Source organism: Dendrobates tinctorius, unplaced genomic scaffold (genome assembly GCF_039654945.1).
Source record: "Dendrobates tinctorius isolate UK_male_01 unplaced genomic scaffold, ASM3965494v1 ptg000056l, whole genome shotgun sequence".
NCBI classification, from domain to species: domain Eukaryota; kingdom Metazoa; phylum Chordata; class Amphibia; order Anura; family Dendrobatidae; genus Dendrobates; species Dendrobates tinctorius.
The window spans coordinates 20,020,743-20,041,326 of NW_027361724.1; the positions used below are offsets into that span (position 1 = coordinate 20,020,743).

Below are 20,584 nucleotides of genomic sequence, written 5' to 3' on the forward strand. Positions count from 1 at the left end.
CAAAAGTTGTTGTCCAATTTGTCCTGAGTACGCTGACACCCCATATGTGGGAGAAAACTACTGTATGGACACACGTCGGGGCTCGGAAGGGAAGCAGTGACGTTTTGGAATGCAGACTTTGATGGAATGGTCTGCGGGTGTCATGTGCGTTTGGAGAGCCCCTGATGTACCTAAACTATTGAAACTCCCCACAAGTGACCCCATTTTGGACACTAGACCCCCCACGGAACTTATCTAGATGTATGGTGAGCACTTTGAACCCCCAAGTGCTTCACAGAAGTTTATAACACTCGGACGTGAAAATAAAAAAATCATTTTTTCCCACAAAAATGATATTTTTGCCCCCAATTTTTTATTTTCCTAAGGGTAACAGGAGAAATTGGACCCCAAAAATTGTTTTGCAATTTGTCCCGAGTAGGCTGATACCCTACATGTGGGGGTAAAACACTGTTTGGGCGCATAGCAGAGCTTGGAAGGGAAGGAGCACCATTTGACTTTTTCAACTCAGAATTGGCTGGAATTGAGATCAGACGCCATGTTGCATTTGGAGAGCCCCTGATGTGCCCAAACAGTGGAAACCCCCAATTCTAACTCCAACCCGAACCCCAACACGCCCCTAGCCCTAGCCCTAACCCTAGCCCTAACCCTAGCCCAACACACCCCTAGCCCTAACCCTAACCCTAATGGAAAAATGGAAATAAATACATTTTTTTTATTTTATTATTTTTCCCTAACTAAGGGGGTGATAACGGGGGGTTTGATTTACTATTTATGGCGGTTTTTATGTTTGGCGGCTGTCGCACGCTAAAAGACGCTTTTTATTGTAAAAATAGTTTTTGCATCACCACATATTGAGAGCTATAATTTTTCCGTATTTTGACCCACCGAGTCATGTGAGGGCTAATTTTTTGCGGGACGAGTTGACGGTTTTATTGGTACCATTTTCGGGCACGTGGAATTTTTTGATCGCTTTTTATTCCGATTTTTGGGACGCAGAGTGAACAAAAACCAGCGTTTCATGAATTTCTTTTGGGGGGGGTGCGTTTACACCGTTCCGCGTGCGGTAAAATTGATAAAGAGGTTTTATTCTTCACGTCAGTATGGTTACAGCGATACCTCATTTAGGTCTTTTTTCATGTTTTTGTCGATTTTATGCAATGCAAACTATTTTATATAAAAAATAATTATTTTTGCATCGCTTTATTCAGCGAGCTATAACTTTTTTATTTTTTCGCTGATGATGCTGTGTGGTGGCTCGTTTTTTGCGGGACAAGATGACGTTTTCAGCGGTACCATGGATATTTATATGCGTCTTTTTGATCGCGCGTTATTACACTTTTTGTTTGGCGGTATGATAATAAATCATTATTTTTTGCTTCGTTTTTTATTTTTATTTTTTAAGGGGTTTGCTAAAGGGGTTAACTAATGGGACAGATTTATAGGGCGGGTCGTTACGGACGCGGCGATACCTAATATGTGTACTTTTATTGTTTTTTTTTATTATTTCCAAAAAATGGATTTATTGGGGGAATATTTTTTTTTTTTTCCTAATATATTTGGCGATTTTTTTTTTTATTATTTTTACACTTTTTTTTTATTTTTTTTTACTTTATTAAATAGTCCCAGGTGGGACATCACTGTCCTGTGACAGATCGCTGATCTGTCACATCACAGATCACTGTGACAGATCAGCGATCTGACACAGGCACTGCAGAAGGCTTCCTCATGCCTGCGCTTTGCAGGCACTGAGGAAGCCAGCTTCCTCAGGCCCCCGAAGGCCCCCGTCGCCATCTTGGATTCGGGGGCCTGGAGGAAAGGAGTCCCCCGCAGCAGCGCTGCACATTGCGCTGCCGTGGGGGGCTCAGGGAAGCACGGAGGGAGCCCCCTCCCTGCCGATGCTTCCCTTTAACCCCCGGTACACCGCGATCGTGTTTGATCGCGGTGTGCAAGGGGTTAACGTGTCGGGGGCGGTCCGTGACCGCCCCTGACACATTGTGCCGGGTGTCAGCTGTGATAATCAGCTGACACCCGGCCGCGATCAGCGGCGCTCACCACGTGGGCGCCGCTGATCGCGGTAGACGTACTATCCCGTCCACGGTCATACGGGCCCGGGTACCGTGGACGGGATAGTACGTCGGATGTCAGGAAGGGGTTAAAGTCAACCCATGGAAACATATCTATGATAAATGATGTGTACTGTATGTATGCACATATGTGACTTACTGCAATTCAAATTTGTAACAAAATTAAATGAGATAAATGTTATACAATTTTGCCCTTGTTAACCCCTTTACCCCCCAGGGTGGTTTGCACAGTAATAATCGGTCCAATTTTTATAATTAGGAACACTGTCCCTTCATCAAGTTATAACTCTGTAACGATTCAACGGATCTTGTCGATTATGAGATTGTTTTCTCTTGACAGATTGTACTTCACTTTAGCGTTTATATTTCTTAGATCTAACTTGTGTGTTTTTTTTTTTAAAAATGGAAAGTTTTGGAAAAATTTAAATATTTAGCAATTTCCAATTTTTGAATTTTTAGTCCTTTAAAAAAAATATGTTAATAACTAACCTTTCCCACAGGTCTACTTTACATCAGCACAAGTTGAACAGCGATTTCTCCATTTTGCCACAAAATTTACAAAAACCATTTTTGTTATGGATCACCTCACATTTGAAGCCACTTTGAGGGGTCTATATGACAGAAAATACCCAAAAGTGACACCATTCTAAAAACTGCACCCCTCAAGGGTGCTCAAAACCACATTCAAGAAGCTTATTAACCCTTCAGTTGCTTCACAGGATTTTTTTAATGTTTAAAAAAAAGGAAAATTTAACTTTTTTTCACTCAAAAAAATCACTTCAGGTTCAATTTTTTTATTTTACCAAGGGTAACAGGAGAAATTAGACTTGAAAATCTATTGTGCAATTTGTCCTGAGTACGCCGATACCTGATATGTGGGGGGAACCACTGTTTGGGCGCATGGCAGAGCTCAGAAGGGAAGCAGCGCCATTTGACTTTTTTGGCTGGAATTGAGATCGGACGCCATGTCGCGTTTGAAGAGCACCTGATGTGCCCAAACAGAGGAAACCCCCAATTCTAACTACAACCCTAACCCCAACACACCCCTAACCCTAATCTCAGACCTAACCCTAATGGGAAAATGGAAATAAATAAAAAAAAATTTAATTTTATTATTTATCCCTAAGTAAGGGGGTGATAACGGGGGGTTTGATTTACTATTTATGGCGGGTTTTTATGTTTGGCAGCTGTCATACGCTAAAAGACGCTTTTTATTGTAAAAAATATTTTTTGCATCAACACATTTTGAGCTATAATTTGACCATATTTTGACTCACCGAGTCATGTGAGGTCTCATTTTTGCCGGGACAAGTTGACATTTTATTGGTACTATTTTCGGGCATGTGACAGTTTTTTAATCACTTTTTATTCCGATTTTTGGGACGCAGAATGAACAAAAACCATCGTTTCATGAATTTCTTTTGGGGGGTGCGTTTACACCGTTTCGCGTGTGCTAAAATTGATAAGGCGGTTTTATTATTCTGGTCAGTACGGTTACAGCGATACCTCATTTATATCTTTTTTATGTTTTGGCGCTTTTATGCAATGAAAACAATTTTATATAAAAATAATTAGTTTTCCATCGCTTTATTCTGCGAGCTATAACTTTATTTTTTCGCAGATGACACTGTGTGGTGGCTCGTTTTTTCCGGGACAACATGACGTTTTCAGCGTTACCATGGTTATTTATATCCGTCTTTTTGATCGCGCGTTATTGCATTTTTTGTTCGGCGGTATGATGATAAAGCATTATTTTTTGCTTCGTTTTTGATTTTTAAGGGGTTCGGTAAAGGGGTTAAGTAATGGGACAGTTTTATAGGGCGGGTCATTACGGACTCGGCGATACCAAATATGTGTACTTTTATTGTATTTTTTTCTTTTATTGTAAAAAAATTAATTAGGGAATATTTTTTTTCTGTATTTATTTAGCGATTTTTGTATAAATTATTTTGACACTTTTTTTTTATTTTGAACTTTATTACACTGTCCCAGGGGGACATAACTGTCATGTGACAGATCGCTGATCTGACACATCACAGATCGCTGTGACAGATCCGCGATCTGCCACAGGCACTGCTGCAGGCTTCCTCATGGCTGCGCTCTGCAGGCAGTGAGGAAGCCAGCTCCCTACAGGCCCCACGAAGGTCCCCGCCGCCATATTGGATACGGGGACCTGCAGGAAGCAGGCCCCCGCAGCAGCACTACACATCACGCTGCTGCAGGGGTCTCAGGGAAGCACGGAGGGAGCCCCTCCCTGCCGATGCTTCCCTAAACCCCCGGTACACTATGATCGTGTTTGATCGCAGTGTGCCAGGGGTTAACGTGCTGGGGGCGGTCCGTGACCGCCCCTGACATATAGTGCCGGGTGTCAGCTGTGATAATAAGCTGACATCCGGCCGCAATAAGCGGCGCTTCCCACGGGGGGCGCCTCTGATCGCTATTTCGTACTATTACGTCCTTGGGAGTTAGGTCCTAAGTCACATGGACGGAATAGTACGTCTAATGTAGGAAAGGGGTTAAATATGCGCAAATCGTATTAATGTAATTCTAACACCTAAATAAAGTACAATATGTGACAAAAACATTGAATTACTTTAATATGAAAATTCTTTATGACATTACTGTCTGTTAAAGTGACACACACCAGATTTTCCAATTTTGGCCTGGTCATTAAAGGAGTACTTTGGAGGATAGGGGTTAACTAACAGATTGATATGTGTCTGCCCGTTCACACCGACAACGATCGTCAGCACGGTGGCTCTGACCCAAGTACTGGCAGCGCGAGCGTCAAGCACTGTGAATGTGCGGCAAGCGATCCATTCATTCCTATGAAAGCGACAAAAGCAAGATGGCCACGTCTCCCATAGGAATCAATGGTGCACTAGCCGCACACACGCACAGTGCAAGCCATTCAGGCTGCTAGTACTTGGGCTCGTTCAGAGCCCACGTGCTGGTGAGGGTGTGATTCAGAGCCCACGTGCTGGTGATTGGTGAGGGTGTGATTCAGAGCCCACGTGCTGGTGATTTGTGAGGGTGTGATTCAGAGCCCACGTGCTGGTGATTGGTGAGGGTGTGATTCAGAGCCCACGTGCTGGTGATTGGTGAGGGTGATTCAGAGGCCACGTGCTGGTGATTGGTGAGGGTGTGATTCAGAGGCCACGTGCTGGTGATTGGTGAGGGTGTGATTCAGAGGCCACGTGCTGGTGATTGGTGAGGGTGTGATTCAGAGGCCACGTGCTGGTGATTGGTGAGGGTGTGATTGAGAGCCCACGTGCTGGTGATTGGTGAGGGTGTGATTCAGAGCCCACGTGCTGGTGATTGGTGAGGGTGTGATTCAGAGCCCACGTGCTGGTGATTGGTGAGGGTGTGATTCAGAGCCCACGTGCTGGTGATTGGTGAGGGTGTGATTCAGAGCCCACGTGTTGGTGATTGGTGAGGGTGTGATTCAGAGCCCACGTGCTGGTGATTGGTGAGGGTGTGATTCAGAGCCCACGTGCTGGTGATTGGTGAGGGTGATTCAGAGCCCACGTGCTGGTGATTGGTGAGGGTGTGATTCAGAGCCCACGTGCTGGTGATTGGTGAGGGTGTGATTCAGAGCCCACGTGCTGGTGATTGGTGAGGGTGTGATTCAGAGCCCACGTGCTGGTGATTGGTGAGGGTGTGATTCAGAGCCCACGTGCTGGTGATTGGTGAGGGTGTGATTCAGAGCCCACGTGCTGGTGACTGGTGAGGGTGTGATTCAGAGCCCACGTGCTGGTGATTGGTGAGGGTGTGATTCAGAGCCCACGTGCTGGTGATTGGTGAGGGTGATTCAGAGCCCACGTGCTGGTGATTGGTGAGGGTGTGATTCAGAGCCCACGTGCTGGTGACTGGTGAGGGTGTGATTCAGAGCCCACGTGCTGGTGATTGGTGAGGGTGATTCAGAGCCCACGTGCTGGTGATTGGTGAGGGTGATTCAGAGCCCACGTGCTGGTGATTGGTGAGGGTGATTCAGAGCCCACGTGCTGGTGATTGGTGAGGGTGTGATTCAGAGCCCACGTGCTGGTGATTGGTGAGGGTGTGAGCAGGCACACCCACACAGATATGCTATGTAACCCCTATTCGAATGTTTGCCTCTAACTTCTATTCTCTGGAGTTCTCTTTCAAAGGCAAAATCAGGCCTACTCACTAAGGGGTTAAATGCAAATGGGATACATGGGACAATCATGATACTCTGAAAGCGCACTTCATGGGGGTCTGTACTCCAATATTCTACCCATATAATGTACTAATATACTACATACCGTATCTACAGTAATGCTACAGACCTACCAATATATAGTAACTTCCGTACCTATATATAGTAATACTATTGCTGCCTTACACTGCTACTATATTAACCTGTATCTACTGCTGCTGGACGCCATTACTGGCTGCGGGATCCATCTCTATAATAATAAAAATAAATAAATCTTTCAGTCACATGGCTTCTTGTTTTTCTTTTGTTTAATACGAGTGTGGCAGAGCATGGAGCTACAGCCACTACAGTGTATAGCGCAGGTACAACAGACCCAGTGATACAGATGAACCCCAGTAGATATCACAGGTGCACGAGTCCGTAATGACGGAGTGTGCTCCTGAATGCGACCTTCACTGCCCTGATAAACCAAACAGCGTCAGGACAATTGCAGCCTGGCAGCCAATCAAAGCACGGAGCTGCAGAGCCAATACATTCCCAACCAATGAGGTGCATGTACGCTACAGGAGAGGAGCGGGTGTACGGAGCTGCTCATGATCAGGGACAGACGCGAAAGAGATGCTTCCATCCTCCATCTGGCCATTTATGGAGCATACGCTGGGGTCTAAGGCTCAGGCACAACGTACTCATCTCCGCCCCACACCACGAGCTGTCAGCCCTGCACCCCACACCACGCTCAGTCCTGCACCCCACACCCTGAGCCATCAGACCCCCGCCCCACACCACGAGCCAGCGGACCTCAGTCTCACCTGCTATGTTCGGGAATATGTGCGAGAGCGTCGTACGACTGGCTGTTCTGTCCCAAATCCAGGTGATACTTGAAGGTAGGAGTCCTCAAAGTCGCCTACAATCAGGAGACATCTGGTCACTCACCAAAAAATATCATAGATACATAGAGACGAGAGCTTGTACATGGAATTAGCTGACTTTTCAGGTCGTCCGCAGTCTCCAAAATAGCCAATGTGGCTAATTGAATCAGCAGCTCTTTCCAACCCACACCTTCCAGGAGACGCAGCACCTGGGAATAAAGGCAACAGCTTGCTAGAGGCAGAATACGGATCATACGGCAGAGTGGCAAATGGTGGAGACACAGAAATGCGCGCTCATGAATGTCCGCCTTCTGCTCCTTAGGGTTCACGTTGCAGATTGTGGTGCAGATTTTTGCACGCAGATTTGGCTAAATCTGCAGGTAAAATGACCTGCGTTTTACCTGCGGATTTAGTGCGTATTAGCCTGCGGTTTGACACCTGTAATGGATCAGGTGTGAAACCGCTGTGGATTCCGCACAAAGAAGTGACATGCTGCAAATTTTAAACCACAGCAAATCGACGCGGAAAAATACGTAACGTATGCAGTGCGTTTTTCATTTTCCAAAGACTTAAATGGTACTGTACAGTGCAGCAGAAACTGCTGCGGATCCGCAGGGCTAAATCCGCAGCGCAATCCGCAACGTGTGCACACACCCTAAATGTGCAGTGAGAGGCAGAAATGCGTGCTCCAGAATGCGTGGACACGCAGCACCTGGGAATAATGGCAACAGCTTACTATAGGTAGAATATGGATCATATGGCAGAGTGGCAAACAGTGGAGAGGCAGAAATGTGCGGAGACGCTGCACCTGTGAAATGCGTGCCCAGCAACTGTCAAACGCGCCCAGTACATGTGAAATATGCGCCCAGCACCAGTCAAATGCGCAGACTCTGCATCTGTGAAAAGCGCGCCCAGCACCTGTGAAATGCGTAGATGCTGCACCTGTGAAAAGCGCGCCTAGCACCTGTGAAATGCGCAGACGCTGCACCTTTGAAAACCGTGCCCAGAACCTGTGAAATGCGCAGACGCTGCACCTGTGAAAAGCGCGCCCAGCACCTGTGAAAAGCGCGCCCAGCACCTGTGAAATATGCGCCCAGCACCTGTGAAATATCCGCCTAGCACCTGTGAAATGCGCGCCCAGCACCTGTGAAATGCGCAGACGCTGCACCTGTGAAATATGCGCCCAGCACCTGTGAAATGCGCACACGCTGCACCTGTGAAATATGCACCCAGCACTAGTGAAATGCGCAGACGCTGCACCTGTGAAAAGCGCGCCCAGCACCTGCGAAATGCGCAGACGCTGCACCTGTGAAAAGTGCGCCCAGCACCTGTGAAATGCGCACACGCTGCACCTGTGAAATATGCGCCTAGCACCTGTGAAATGTGCAGACGCTGCACCTGTGAAATATGCGCCCAGCACATGTGAAATGCGCAGACGCTGCGCCGGTGAAAAGCACGCTCAGCACCTGTGAAATGCGCAGCCACTGCACCTGTGAAATATGCGCCCAGCACCTGTGAAATGCGCAGACACTGCACCTGTGAAAAGCGCGCCCAGCACCTGTGAAATGCGCAGACGCTGCACCGGTGAAAAGCGCGCCCAGCACCTGTGAAATGCGCAGACGCTGCACCTGTGAAAAGCGCGCCCAGCACCTGTGAAATATACGCCCAGCACCTGTGAAATGCGCACCTGTTAAATGCACAGACACTGCACCTGTGAAATATGCGCCCAGCACCTGTCAAATGCGCAGACGCTGCACCTGTGAAATGTGCAGACGCAGCACCTGTGAAAATCGCGCCCAGCACCTGTGAAATGTGCAGACGCTGCACCTGTGAAAATCGCGCCCAGCACCTGTGAAATGCGCAGACGCTGCACCGGTGAAAAGCGCGCCCACACCTGTGAAATGCGCAGACACTGCACCTGTGAAATATGCGCCCAGCACCTGTTAAATGCGCAGACGCTGCACCTGTGAAATATGCGCCCAGCACCTGTGAAAAGCACAGACGCTGCACCTGTGAAAAGCGTGCCCAGCACCTGTGAAATGCGCAGACGCTGCACCTGTGAAAAGCGTGCCCAGCACCTGTTAAATGCGCAGACACTGCACCTGTAAAAAGCGCGCCCAGCACCTGTGAAATGTGCAGACGCTGCACCTGTGAAATATGCGCCCAGCACCTGTGAAATGCGCAGACGCTGCACCTGTAAAATGCGCAGACGCTGCACCTGTAAAATGCGCAGACGCTGCACCTGTAAAATATGCGCCCAGCACCTGTGAAATGTGCAGACGCAGCAACTGTGAAATATGCGCCCAGCACCTGTGAAATGTGCAGACGCTGCACCTGTGAAAATTGCGCCCAGCACCTGTGAAATGCGCAGACGCTGCACCTGTGAAATATGCGCCCAGCACCTGTTAAATGCGCAGACACTGCACCTGTGAAATATGCGCCCAGCACCTGTGAAATGCGCAGACGCTGCACCTGTGAAATATGCGCCCAGCACCTGTGAAACGCGCAGATGCTGCACCTGTGAAATATGCGCCCAGCACCTGTGAAACATGTGCCCAGCACCTGTGAAATATGGGCAGACGCTGCACCTGTGAAATGCAGACGCTGCACCTGTGAAATGCAGACGCTGCACCTGTGATATATGCGCCCAGAACCTGTGAAATGCGCAGATGCTGCACCTGTGAAATATGTGCCCAGCACCTGTAAAATATGCAGACGCAGCACCTGTGAAATATGCACCCAGCACCTGTAAAATATGCGCCTATTACCTGTGAAATGCGCAGACGCTGCACCTGTGAAATATGCCCCCAGCACCTGTGAAATGCAGACGCTGCACCGGTGAAATATGCGCCCAGCACCTGTGAAATGCGCAGACGCTGCACCGGTGTAATATGCGCCCAGCACCTGAAAAGCGCACCCAGCACCTGTTAAATGCGCAGACGCTGCACCTGTAAAATATGCGCCCAGCACATGTGAAATGCGCAGACACTGCACCTGTGAAATATGCGCCTAGCACCTGTGAATTGCGCAGATGCTGCACCAGTGAAATGCGCAGACGCTGCACCAGTGAAAATCGCGCCCAGCACATCTGAAATGCGCAGACGCTGCACCTGTGAAATATGCGCTCAGCACTTGTGAAATGCACAGACGCTGCACCTGTGAAATATGCGCCCAGCACCTGTGAAATGTGCAGACGCTGCACCTGTAAAATATGCGCCTAGAACCTGTGAAATGCGCAGACGCTGCACCTGTGAAATATGCGCCCAGCACCTGTGAAATGCGCAGACGCTGCACCTGTAAAATATGCGCCCAGCACCTGTGAAATGCGCAGACGCTGCACCTTTAAAATATGCGCCCAGCAGCTGTGAAATGTGCAAACGCAGCACCTGTGAAATATGCGCCCAGCACCTGTGAAATGCGCAGATGCTGCACCTGTGAAATATGCGCCCAGCACTTGTGAAATGCACAGACGCTGCACCTTTGAAATATGCGCCCAGCACCTGTGAAATGCGCAGATGCTGCACCTGTGAAATATGCGCCCAGCACCTGTGAAATGTGCAGACGCAGCACCTGTGAACTATGCGTCCAGCACCTGTAAAATATGCGCCCAGCACCTGTGAAATGTGCAGACGCAGCATCTGTGAAATATGCGCCCAGCACCTGTGAAATGCGCAGACGCTGTACCTGTAAAATATGCGCCTATCACCGGTGAAATGCGCAGACGCTGAACCGGTGAAATGCGCAGACGCTGCACCTGTGAAATGCGCAGACGCTGCACCTGTGAAATATGCGCCCAGCACCTGTGAAATGCGCAGATGCTGCACCTGTGAAATATGCGCCCAGCACTTGTGAAATGCACAGACGCTGCACCTTTGAAATATGCGCCCAGCACCTGTGAAATGCGCAGATGCTGCACCTGTGAAATATGCGCCCAGCACCTGTGAAATGTGCAGACGCAGCACCTGTGAACTATGCGTCCAGCACCTGTAAAATATGCGCCCAGCACCTGTGAAATGTGCAGACGCAGCATCTGTGAAATATGCGCCCAGCACCTGTGAAATGCGCAGACGCTGTACCTGTAAAATATGCGCCTATCACCGGTGAAATGCGCAGATGCTGCACCGGTGAAATGCGCAGACGCTGCACCTGTGAAATGCGCAGACGCTGCACCTGTGAAATGCGCAGACGCTGCACCTGTAAAATGCGCAGACGCTGCACCTGTAAAATGCGCAGACGCTGCACCTGTAAAATGCGCAGACGCTGCACCTGTAAAATGCGCAGACGCTGCACCTGTAAAATATGCGCCCAGCACCTGTGAAATGTGCAGACGCAGCAACTGTGAAATATGCGCCCAGCACCTGTGAAATGCGCAGACGCTGCACCTGTGAAATATGCGCCCAGCACCTGTGAAATGCGCAGACGCTGCACCTGTGAAATATGCGCCAAGCACCTGTTAAATGCGCAGACACTGCACCTGTTAAATGCGCAGACACTGCACCTGTGAAATATGCGCCCAGCACCTGTGAAACATGTGCCCAGCACCTGTGAAATATGGGCAGACGCTGCACCTGTGAAATGCAGACGCTGCACCTGTGATATATGCGCCCAGCAGCTGTGAATTGCGCAGACGCTGCACCTGTGAAATATGCGCCCAGAACCTGTGAAATGCGCAGATGCTGCACCTGTGAAATATGTGCCCAGCACCTGTAAAATATGCGCCTATTACCTGTGAAATGCGCAGACGCTGCACCTGTGAAATATGCGCCCAGCACCTGTGAAATGCACAGACGCTGCACCTGTGAAATATGCTCCCAGCACTTGTGAAATGCACAGACGCTGCACCTGTGAAATATGCCCCCAGCACCTGTGAAACGCAGACGCTGCACCTGTGAAATATGCGCCCAGCACCTGTGAAATGCGCAGATGCTGCACCTGTGAAATATGTGCCCAGCACCTGTAAAATATGCGCCTATTACCTGTGAAATGCGCAGACGCTGCACCTGTGAAATATGCGCCCAGCACCTGTGAAATGCACAGACGCTGCACCTGTGAAATATGCTCCCAGCACTTGTGAAATGCACAGACGCTGCACCTGTGAAATATGCCCCCAGCACCTGTGAAACGCAGACGCTGCACCTGTGAAATATGCGCCCAGCACCTGTGAAATGCGCAGATGCTGCACCTGTGAAATATGTGCCCAGCACCTGTAAAATATGCTCCCAGCACTTGTGAAATGCACAGACGCTGCACCTGTGAAATATGCTCCCAGCACTTGTGAAATGCACAGACGCTGCACCTGTGAAATATGCGCCCAGCACCTGTGAAATGCGCAGACGCTGCACCTGTGAAATATGCGCCCAGCACTTGTGAAATGCACAGACGCTGCACCTGTGAAATATGCCCCCAGCACCTGTGAAACGCAGACGCTGCACCTGTGAAATATGCGCCCAGCACCTGTGAAATGCGCAGACGCTGCACCTGTGAAATATGCGCCTAGCACCTGTGAAATGCGCAGACGCTGCACCTTTAAAATATGCGCCCAGCACCTGTAAAATGTGCAGACGCAGCACCTGTGAAATATGCGCCCAGCACCTGTGAAATGCGCAGACGCTGCACCTTTAAAATATGCGCCCAGCACCTGTAAAATGTGCAGACGCTGCACCTGTGAAATATGCGCCCAGCACCTGTAAAATGTGCAGACGCTGCACCTGTGAAATATGCGCCCAGCACCTGTGAAATGCGCAGACGCTGCACCTGTGAAATATGCGCCCAGCACCTGTAAAATGTGCAGACGCTGCACCTGTGAAATATGCGCCCAGCACCTGTGAAATGCGCAGACGCTGGGCGCATATTTCACAGGTGCAGCGTCTGCGCATTTCACAGGTGCTAGGCGCATATTTTACAGGTTAAACAGAGAAAAAAAGGGGAGTACAAGTCCAATAACATAAAAATAATAAGCAAAGTTTATTAAACATGTAGTACTGACAATTACATAAATGACAGAAGATATATAAAGGATCAGATAAGTATCTGCTGCTTGTTAGTCCTAAGAATTGACAAAATAAAGTGCTTAGTGCCTATAACAAATATGGGCCATACTTGAGGGATAAAATGCGCAGACGCTGCACCTGTGAAATATGCGCCCAGTACCTGTGAAATGCGCAACGCCGCGTCCGGTAACAATGCGCGCCCATGAATGCGCGCCGCCGCCTTCCACCTTCTGCGGGCTCTTGATTGCGCGACTTACACCTTCCCAGCCTGTCCCTGGATCTGGATGTGAGCGCGCTCATAAATGCACCGCCCTCACTGCCGTGGTGAACCAATCAGCGCTGCAGCTCACAAACACTGCCACCTCCCCCTGACACGCCCACTACAGAACTAAACTGCGAAACAAATACTTGCCTCCCGGTCGGCACTGTACTGTACCATAGAGTTGTACAAGTGCCGCCATCCCAGTATTGCAGACACACCGCATGATGTGAGAGTGGACGTCACTTGCAAGCCGGCCGGCCTGAGAGGAGCTCCTGTGATGAGGTCAGCAGAGCAGGGGGCCGGGGCAGGTGGTCTCTGGCAGGGTCAGATATTGCCTTGTCTGGTTGTCTGCAGTCGAGCTGACTCGCTGAGGCAGGTGAGATGATTTATTGCCCAGCTTGAACCTTGACACAGATCGGGTCGCGCTGTCAGTGGGGTCATCAGCTCCAGCGTCCCCCTATCTGTGTGTAAGATCAAGCTGCAGCAATGACTCCCAGTCTCACAGCAGCCAGCTGTATACAGGATCATAGGCTGACTGCTCCTCAGCCCGGCTCCAGGACATCATACACTGCATATAATATATACAGCCACCATATATCATCTCATGTATGGCCTGTAGCCCGCTCCAGGAGTGATAATAATCTTTATTTATATAGCGCCAACATATTCCGCAGCGCTTTACAGTTTAACAGTTTCAAAACACAAGTCATAAGTAACAACGTTAACAATACAATAATTAAAGCAAAATAAGACGAAATAAGACGACCCTGCTCGTGAGAGCTTACAATCTACAGTGAGGTGGGGGAGATACAAAGTACAGGGGTGTATTTACAATGAAGGTCCAGCCATCTTGAGGGAGTGAAGGATGGAGATAGTGAATGAGCTACACACGCACACTTACACATAGAATGACTTTGATTAGTGAACGTGATAGGCCGCTCTGAACAAATGTGTTTTGAGGGAGCGCCTAAAACTATGAAAATTGTGGATAGTCCTGATTTCTTGGGTAGAGCATTCCAGAGGATAGGAGCAGCACGGGAGAAGTCTTGGAGTCGGGAGTGGGAGGTACGGATTAGTGCAGAGGTTAGTCGAAAGTCGTTTGCAGAACGCAGCGATCGGCTAGGCCGATAGACAGAAATGAGGGAAGAGATGTAAGGGGGTGCCGCACTGTGGAGAGCTTTGTGGGTGAGAACAAGTACTTTGAATTGGATCCTATAATGAATGGGCAGCCAATGTAAGGGCTGGCGAAGAGCGGACGCGTCCGAGTATCGATTAGCCAGATGGACGATCCTGGCCGCTGCATTAAGTATGGACTGGAGAGGGGATAGTCGAGTGACGGGGAGGCCAATTAATAGAGCGTTGTAGTAATCCAGGCGGGAGTGGATCAATGCAACAGTGAGGGTTTTTTTTGTTTCCATAGTGAGAAAAGGGAGGATTCTAGAGATGTTATTTAGGTGTAAGCGGCAAGAGCGAGCTAGAGATTGTATATGGGATGTGAAGGAGAGATTGGTGTCAAACATAACACCCAGACAGCACGCCTGCTGCCGGGGTGTTATTGTGGTACCACCCACGGAGAGGGAAATGTCAGATTTAGGGAGGTTAGTAGATGGCGGGAGCAGAAGTAGTTCAGTTTTAGCGAGGTTGCATTTCAGATAGAGGGAGGACATGATGTTGGAGACTGCGGACAGACTGTCACTGGCGTTCTGTAGTACAGCGGGGGTAAGGTCGGGGGAAGACGTATATAGTTGTGTGTCATCAGCATAAAGATGGTACTGAAAGCCAAATCTGCTGATGGTCTGTCCAATTGGGGCGAGTGATCAGTCAGTCATATACAGTGGGGAAAAAAAGTATTTAGTCAGTCAGCAATAGTGTAAGTTCCACCACTTAAAAAGATGAGAGGCGTCTGTAATTTACATCATAGGTAGACCTCAACTATGGTAGACAAACTGAGAAAAAAAAATCCAGAAAATCACATTGTCTGGTTTTTTTTTCATTTTATTTGCATATTATGGTGGAAAATAAGTATTTGGTCAGAAACAAGCAATCAAGATTTCTGGCTCTCACAGACCTGTAACTTCTTCTTTAAGAGTCTCCTCTTTCCTCCACTCATTACCTGTAGTAATGGCACCTGTTTAAACTTGTTATCAGTATAAAAAGACACTTGTGCACACCCTCAAACAATCTGACTCCAAACTCCACTATGGTGAAGACCAAAGAGCTGTCAAAGGACACCAGAAACAAAATTGTAGCCCTGCACCAGGCTGGGAAGACTGAATCTGCAATAGCCAACCAGCTTGGAGTGAAGAAATCAACTGTGGGAGCAATAATTAGAAAATGGAAGACATACAAGACCACTGATAATCTCCCTCGATCTGGTGCTCCACGCAAAATCCCACCCCGTGGGGTCAGAATGATCACAAGAACAGTGAGCAAAAATCCCAGAACCACGCGGGGGGGACCTAGTGAATGAACTGCAGAGAGCTGGGACCAATGTAACAAGGCCTACCATAAGTAACACACTACGCCACCATGGACTCAGATCCTGCAGTGCCAGACGTGTCCCACTGCTTAAGCCTGTACATGTCCGGGCCCGTCTGAAGTTTGCTAGAGAGCATTTGGATGATCCAGAGGAGTTTTGGGAGAATGTCCTATGGTCTGATGAAACCAAACTGGAACTGTTTGGTAGAAACACAACTTGTCGTGTTTGGAGGAAAAAGAATACTGAGTTGCATCCATCAAACACCATACCTACTGTAAAGCATGGTGGTGGAAACATCATGCTTTGGGGCTGTTTCTCTGCAAAGGGGCCAGGACGACTGATCCGGGTACATGAAAGAATGAATGGGGCCATGTATCGTGAGATTTTAAGTGCAAACCTCCTTCCATCAGCAAGGGCATTGAAGATGAAACGTGGCTGGGTCTTTCAACATGACAATGATCCAAAGCACACCGCCAGGGCAACGAAGGAGTGGCTTCGTAAGAAGCATTTCAAGGTCCTGGAGTGGCCTAGCCAGTCTCCAGATCTCAACCCTATAGAAAACCTTTGGAGGGAGTTGAAAGTCCGTGTTGCCAAGCGAAAAGCCAAAAACATCACTGCTCTAGAGGAGATCTGCATGGAGGAATGGGCCAACATACCAACAACAGTGTGTGGCAACCTTGTGAAGACTTACAGAAAACGTTTGACCTCTGTCATTGCCAACAAAGGATATATCACAAAGTATTGAGAAGAAATTTTGTTTCTGACCAAATACTTATTTTCCACCATAATATGCAAATAAAATGAAAAAAAAACAGACAATGTGATTTTCTGGATTTTTTTTTCTCAGTTTGTCTCCCATAGTTGAGGTCTACCTATGATGTAAATTACAGACGCCTCTCATCTTTTTAAGTGGTGGAACTTGCACTATTGCTGACTGACTAAATACTTTTTTTCCCCACTGTATATACACAGTGCACTTAGTACATACAGTGTATAGGAGAATATGTCACTGACATATCCAATACTATGTGCACACACATCTGATTTTATTTACAGGGTAATATGTGATAGTGTAAAATCTGATGTCTGCAGTAGTAGTGTAATATCTAGCATGCCATATTACACTGTATATAACAGCCGATGTCTGTACACATTGTATAGGATATATTAGGGATATAATATACTGTGTGCGCAGACATCGGATGTTATATACAGGGTAATATGTGACTGGTGTAATATCAGATGTCTGTAGTCACAGTATACAGTAGCGTAGATACCAGGGTGCAGCTTGTACGGTTGTCCCGGCCCCCGCGCTCAGGGCGCCCATCCAGGGCTACACTGCCCTTACTGTAATTAATCAGCATGTATGATGCGCATACACCGGTAAGCCCTGCGGTAGAGCAGGGAGACATGATCTTCCGGCACCACCGCTTTCTGTTCTGTAGACGTCAGATCACTTTATGCCTCAGGTCTACAGAACGAAGCACAACGAGGATGTCAGAGTTCTGGCACCGGGACTCTGACATTTGGTGCGGGAGTCGGTGCTGTTACAGCACATTGCCTTGCCACTGGATTCTGGGTTAGAAAAGTATATGATTTTTTTTAATTAAAACTTGTGGTGTCATGTGGGGGCATAATAAAGAATGGGGGAACCTTACTGTATACATAGTGTGAGGGACCCCAAAACTGTGTGGGGGCCCTCATACATTTTCAGGACTATTTCAGCAGCCATTATATAACTTGTGGACTAATGCAGGGGCCATTATACAGTTTGGGAGCTAATGTGGGGGAGCATTATACTGTACAGTTTGGGAGTTAATGCGGGGGCCATTATTTAGTTTGGGAACTAATTCGGGGACCATTATACAGTTTGGGGACTAATGCGGGGGCCATTATATAGTCTGAGGGCCACTATGGGATTCATAATTCAGTATTTTAGGGGAAGAGTGGGGACATCATGCTATGTATAGGGAAGCTGTGGGCCATTCATACTCTGTATAGTGGAGCTGTGGGCCCATCATTCTGTGTATAGTGGAGCTGTGGGCCATTCATACTCTGTATAGCGGAGCTGTGGAACCACCATACTGTGTAGAGTGGAGCTGTGGAACCACTGTACTGTAATTGAGGAGCTGTCAGACCACCATACTGTGTATAGTGGAGCTCTGGGACCCCGTACTGTGTATAGTAGAGCTGTGGGCCCATCATACTGTGTATAGTGGAGCTGTGGGCCCATCATACTGTGTATAGTGGAGCTGTGGGCCCATCATACTGTGTATAGTGGAGCTCTGGGACCACCGTACTGTATATAGTGGAGCTGTGGGCCCATCATACTGTGTATAGTGGAGCTGTGGGCCCATCATACTGTGTATAGTGGAGCTCTGGGACCACCATACTGTGTATAGTGGAGCTGTGGGCCCATCATTCTGTGTATAGTGGAGCTCTGGGACCACCATACTGTGTATAGTGGAGCTGTGGGCCCATCATTCTGTGTATAGTGGAGCTGTGGGTCCATCATTCTGTGTATAGTGGAGCTGTGGGCCCATCATACCAGGGCTGTGGAGTCGGAGTCGTGGAGTCGGAGTCGGAGCTCATTTTGGTGGAGACGGAGTTGGAGTCGGTATAAAATGGACCGACTCCGACTCCTAAAATATATAATAAATTGGGCACAGTAGTTCAATGCAGGATGTGCTGAATATTTTTTCATAGGAGTTTGGGAAAGTTAGGAAATGTCCTATAAATGGCTGTTCTATTCCTGATCTAAGGCTACATTCACACACAGCGTTTTTCCTGTGTTTTTTGAGGATACGTTTTTCAGCTGCAAAAGTTGATCATCTTTTTAAAAAACTGCATCACCTGGAAGGTTTTTGAGCTCATAGATAATGTTTTCAATAGCAAAAACAGATTAGAAATCTGCTCTATCTATCCATTTATCCATATCTGTCTATCCATATCGTATCTGTACCAAAAAGAATGAAAACCGGGTAGTACACCAATATATATTCTGTTCTATCTAAATATCTTGATTATTGGATCATAAAAATGATTAAATGTCTGAGGTTCACATTGTACTACAATAAATTTTTCACTTAAATATAAGCAATATGTGTGGGAGTCGGAGTCGGAGTTGGAGTCGGTGTAAGGGAAATTGAGGAGTCGGAGTCGCAGGTTTGGCTTACTGACTCCACAGCCCTGCATCATACTATGTATAGTGGAGCTGTGGGCCCATCATTCTGTGTATAGTGGAGCTGTGGGCCATTCATACTCTGTATAGCGGAGCTGTGGAACCACCATACTGTGTAGAGTGGAGCTGTGGAACCACTGTACTGTGATTGAGGAGCTGTCAGACCACCATACTGTGTATAGTGGAGCTCTGGGACCCCGTACTGTGTATAGTAGAGCTGTGGGCCCATCATACTGTGTATAGTGGAGCTGTGGGCCCATCATACTGTGTATAGTGGAGCTGTGGGCCCATCATACTGTGTATAGTGGAGCTGTGGGCCCATCATACTGTGTATAGTGGAGCTCTGGGACCACCGTACTGTATATAGTGGAGCTGTGGGCCCATCATACTGTGTATAGTGGAGCTGTGGGCCCATCATACTGTGTATAGTGGAGCTCTGGGACCACCATACTGTGTATAGTGGAGCTGTGGGCCCATCATTCTGTGTATAGTGGAGCTCTGGGACCACCATACTGTGTATAGTGGAGCTGTGGGCCCATCATTCTGTGTATAGTGAAGCTCTGGGACCACCATACTGTGTATAGTGGAGCTGTGGGCCCATCATTCTGTGTATAGTGGAGCTCTGGGACCCCATACTGTGTATAGTGGAGCTGTGGAACCACCGTACTGTGTAGAGTGGAGCTGTGGAACCACCGTACTGTGATTGAGGAGCTGTCAGACCACCATACTGTGTATAGTGGAGCTGTGGAATCACCGTAATGTGTACAGAGGAGCTGTGGGCCCATCATACTGTGTAGAGCGCAGTTGTGGGAACATCATATTGTGTATAGAGGAACTGTTGGTGTATTATACTGTATATAGGGGAACAGTTTCCCCATCATAATGTATATAGAGGAGTTGTACATTGGGGACTCAGGGGACATTAGTAGATGTTAAGCAGGCACTTAAGAAGCATATTTGTTGTAGGGGCACTCAGAATACAATGGCCATCATATGTGTACATAGGGCATTATTACTTTCTAGGGGGGGAAAATGCAGATACTGTTTTCTAGTGCATTTGCACAGTGCATTAATATTTTTGGGGGGCAATTTTACCATCTATAGGGCACAAAAGAGGCATTATTATGTGGGGCAGTAAGAGGGTTATTGTACCACACAGCAGGTGCAGTAATAGAGACAGGGCAGCGGCCCAGTGTTGGGGTATCAGCAGGATGCAGCTCTTGGGTCCTGGGTTCAAATCAAGAGCAATAAATAGGACTGAGCTGTAATACTGGACACAGCTGTGACTATATGTTATAGAGTCACCATGTGACAAGTGGGCCTGTGCACCTTCACATGCCAGGGCTGAATTTTAGTCCCAGTCTGGCCCTGCCCCCAACACACACAGTCAGCCCTATCTTACAGGGCATAAAAATTAAATTTTGAAAATTGCAAAATTTTTTTGCCATATTTCCATTTGTTGCATAAATAAACGCAAGTCATGTCCAAGAAATTTCACCACTACCATGAGGTACAATATGTCACGAAAAACATTCTCAGAAT

At 47.9% G+C, this 20,584-nt stretch overlaps 1 long non-coding RNA gene across 1 annotated transcript; it reads right to left on the bottom strand.

The window, feature by feature from the left end:
* Positions 1-6,455: 6,455 nt before the first annotated feature.
* Positions 6,456-13,385, bottom strand: LOC141091880 (uncharacterized). The gene is made up of 3 exons (XR_012232606.1): positions 13,281-13,385; positions 7,071-7,165; positions 6,456-6,511 (listed from the first exon to the last, which is right to left on the bottom strand). It is a non-coding gene; the product is annotated as an uncharacterized lncRNA (long non-coding RNA).
* Between the last annotated feature and the right edge of the window lie 7,199 nt (positions 13,386-20,584).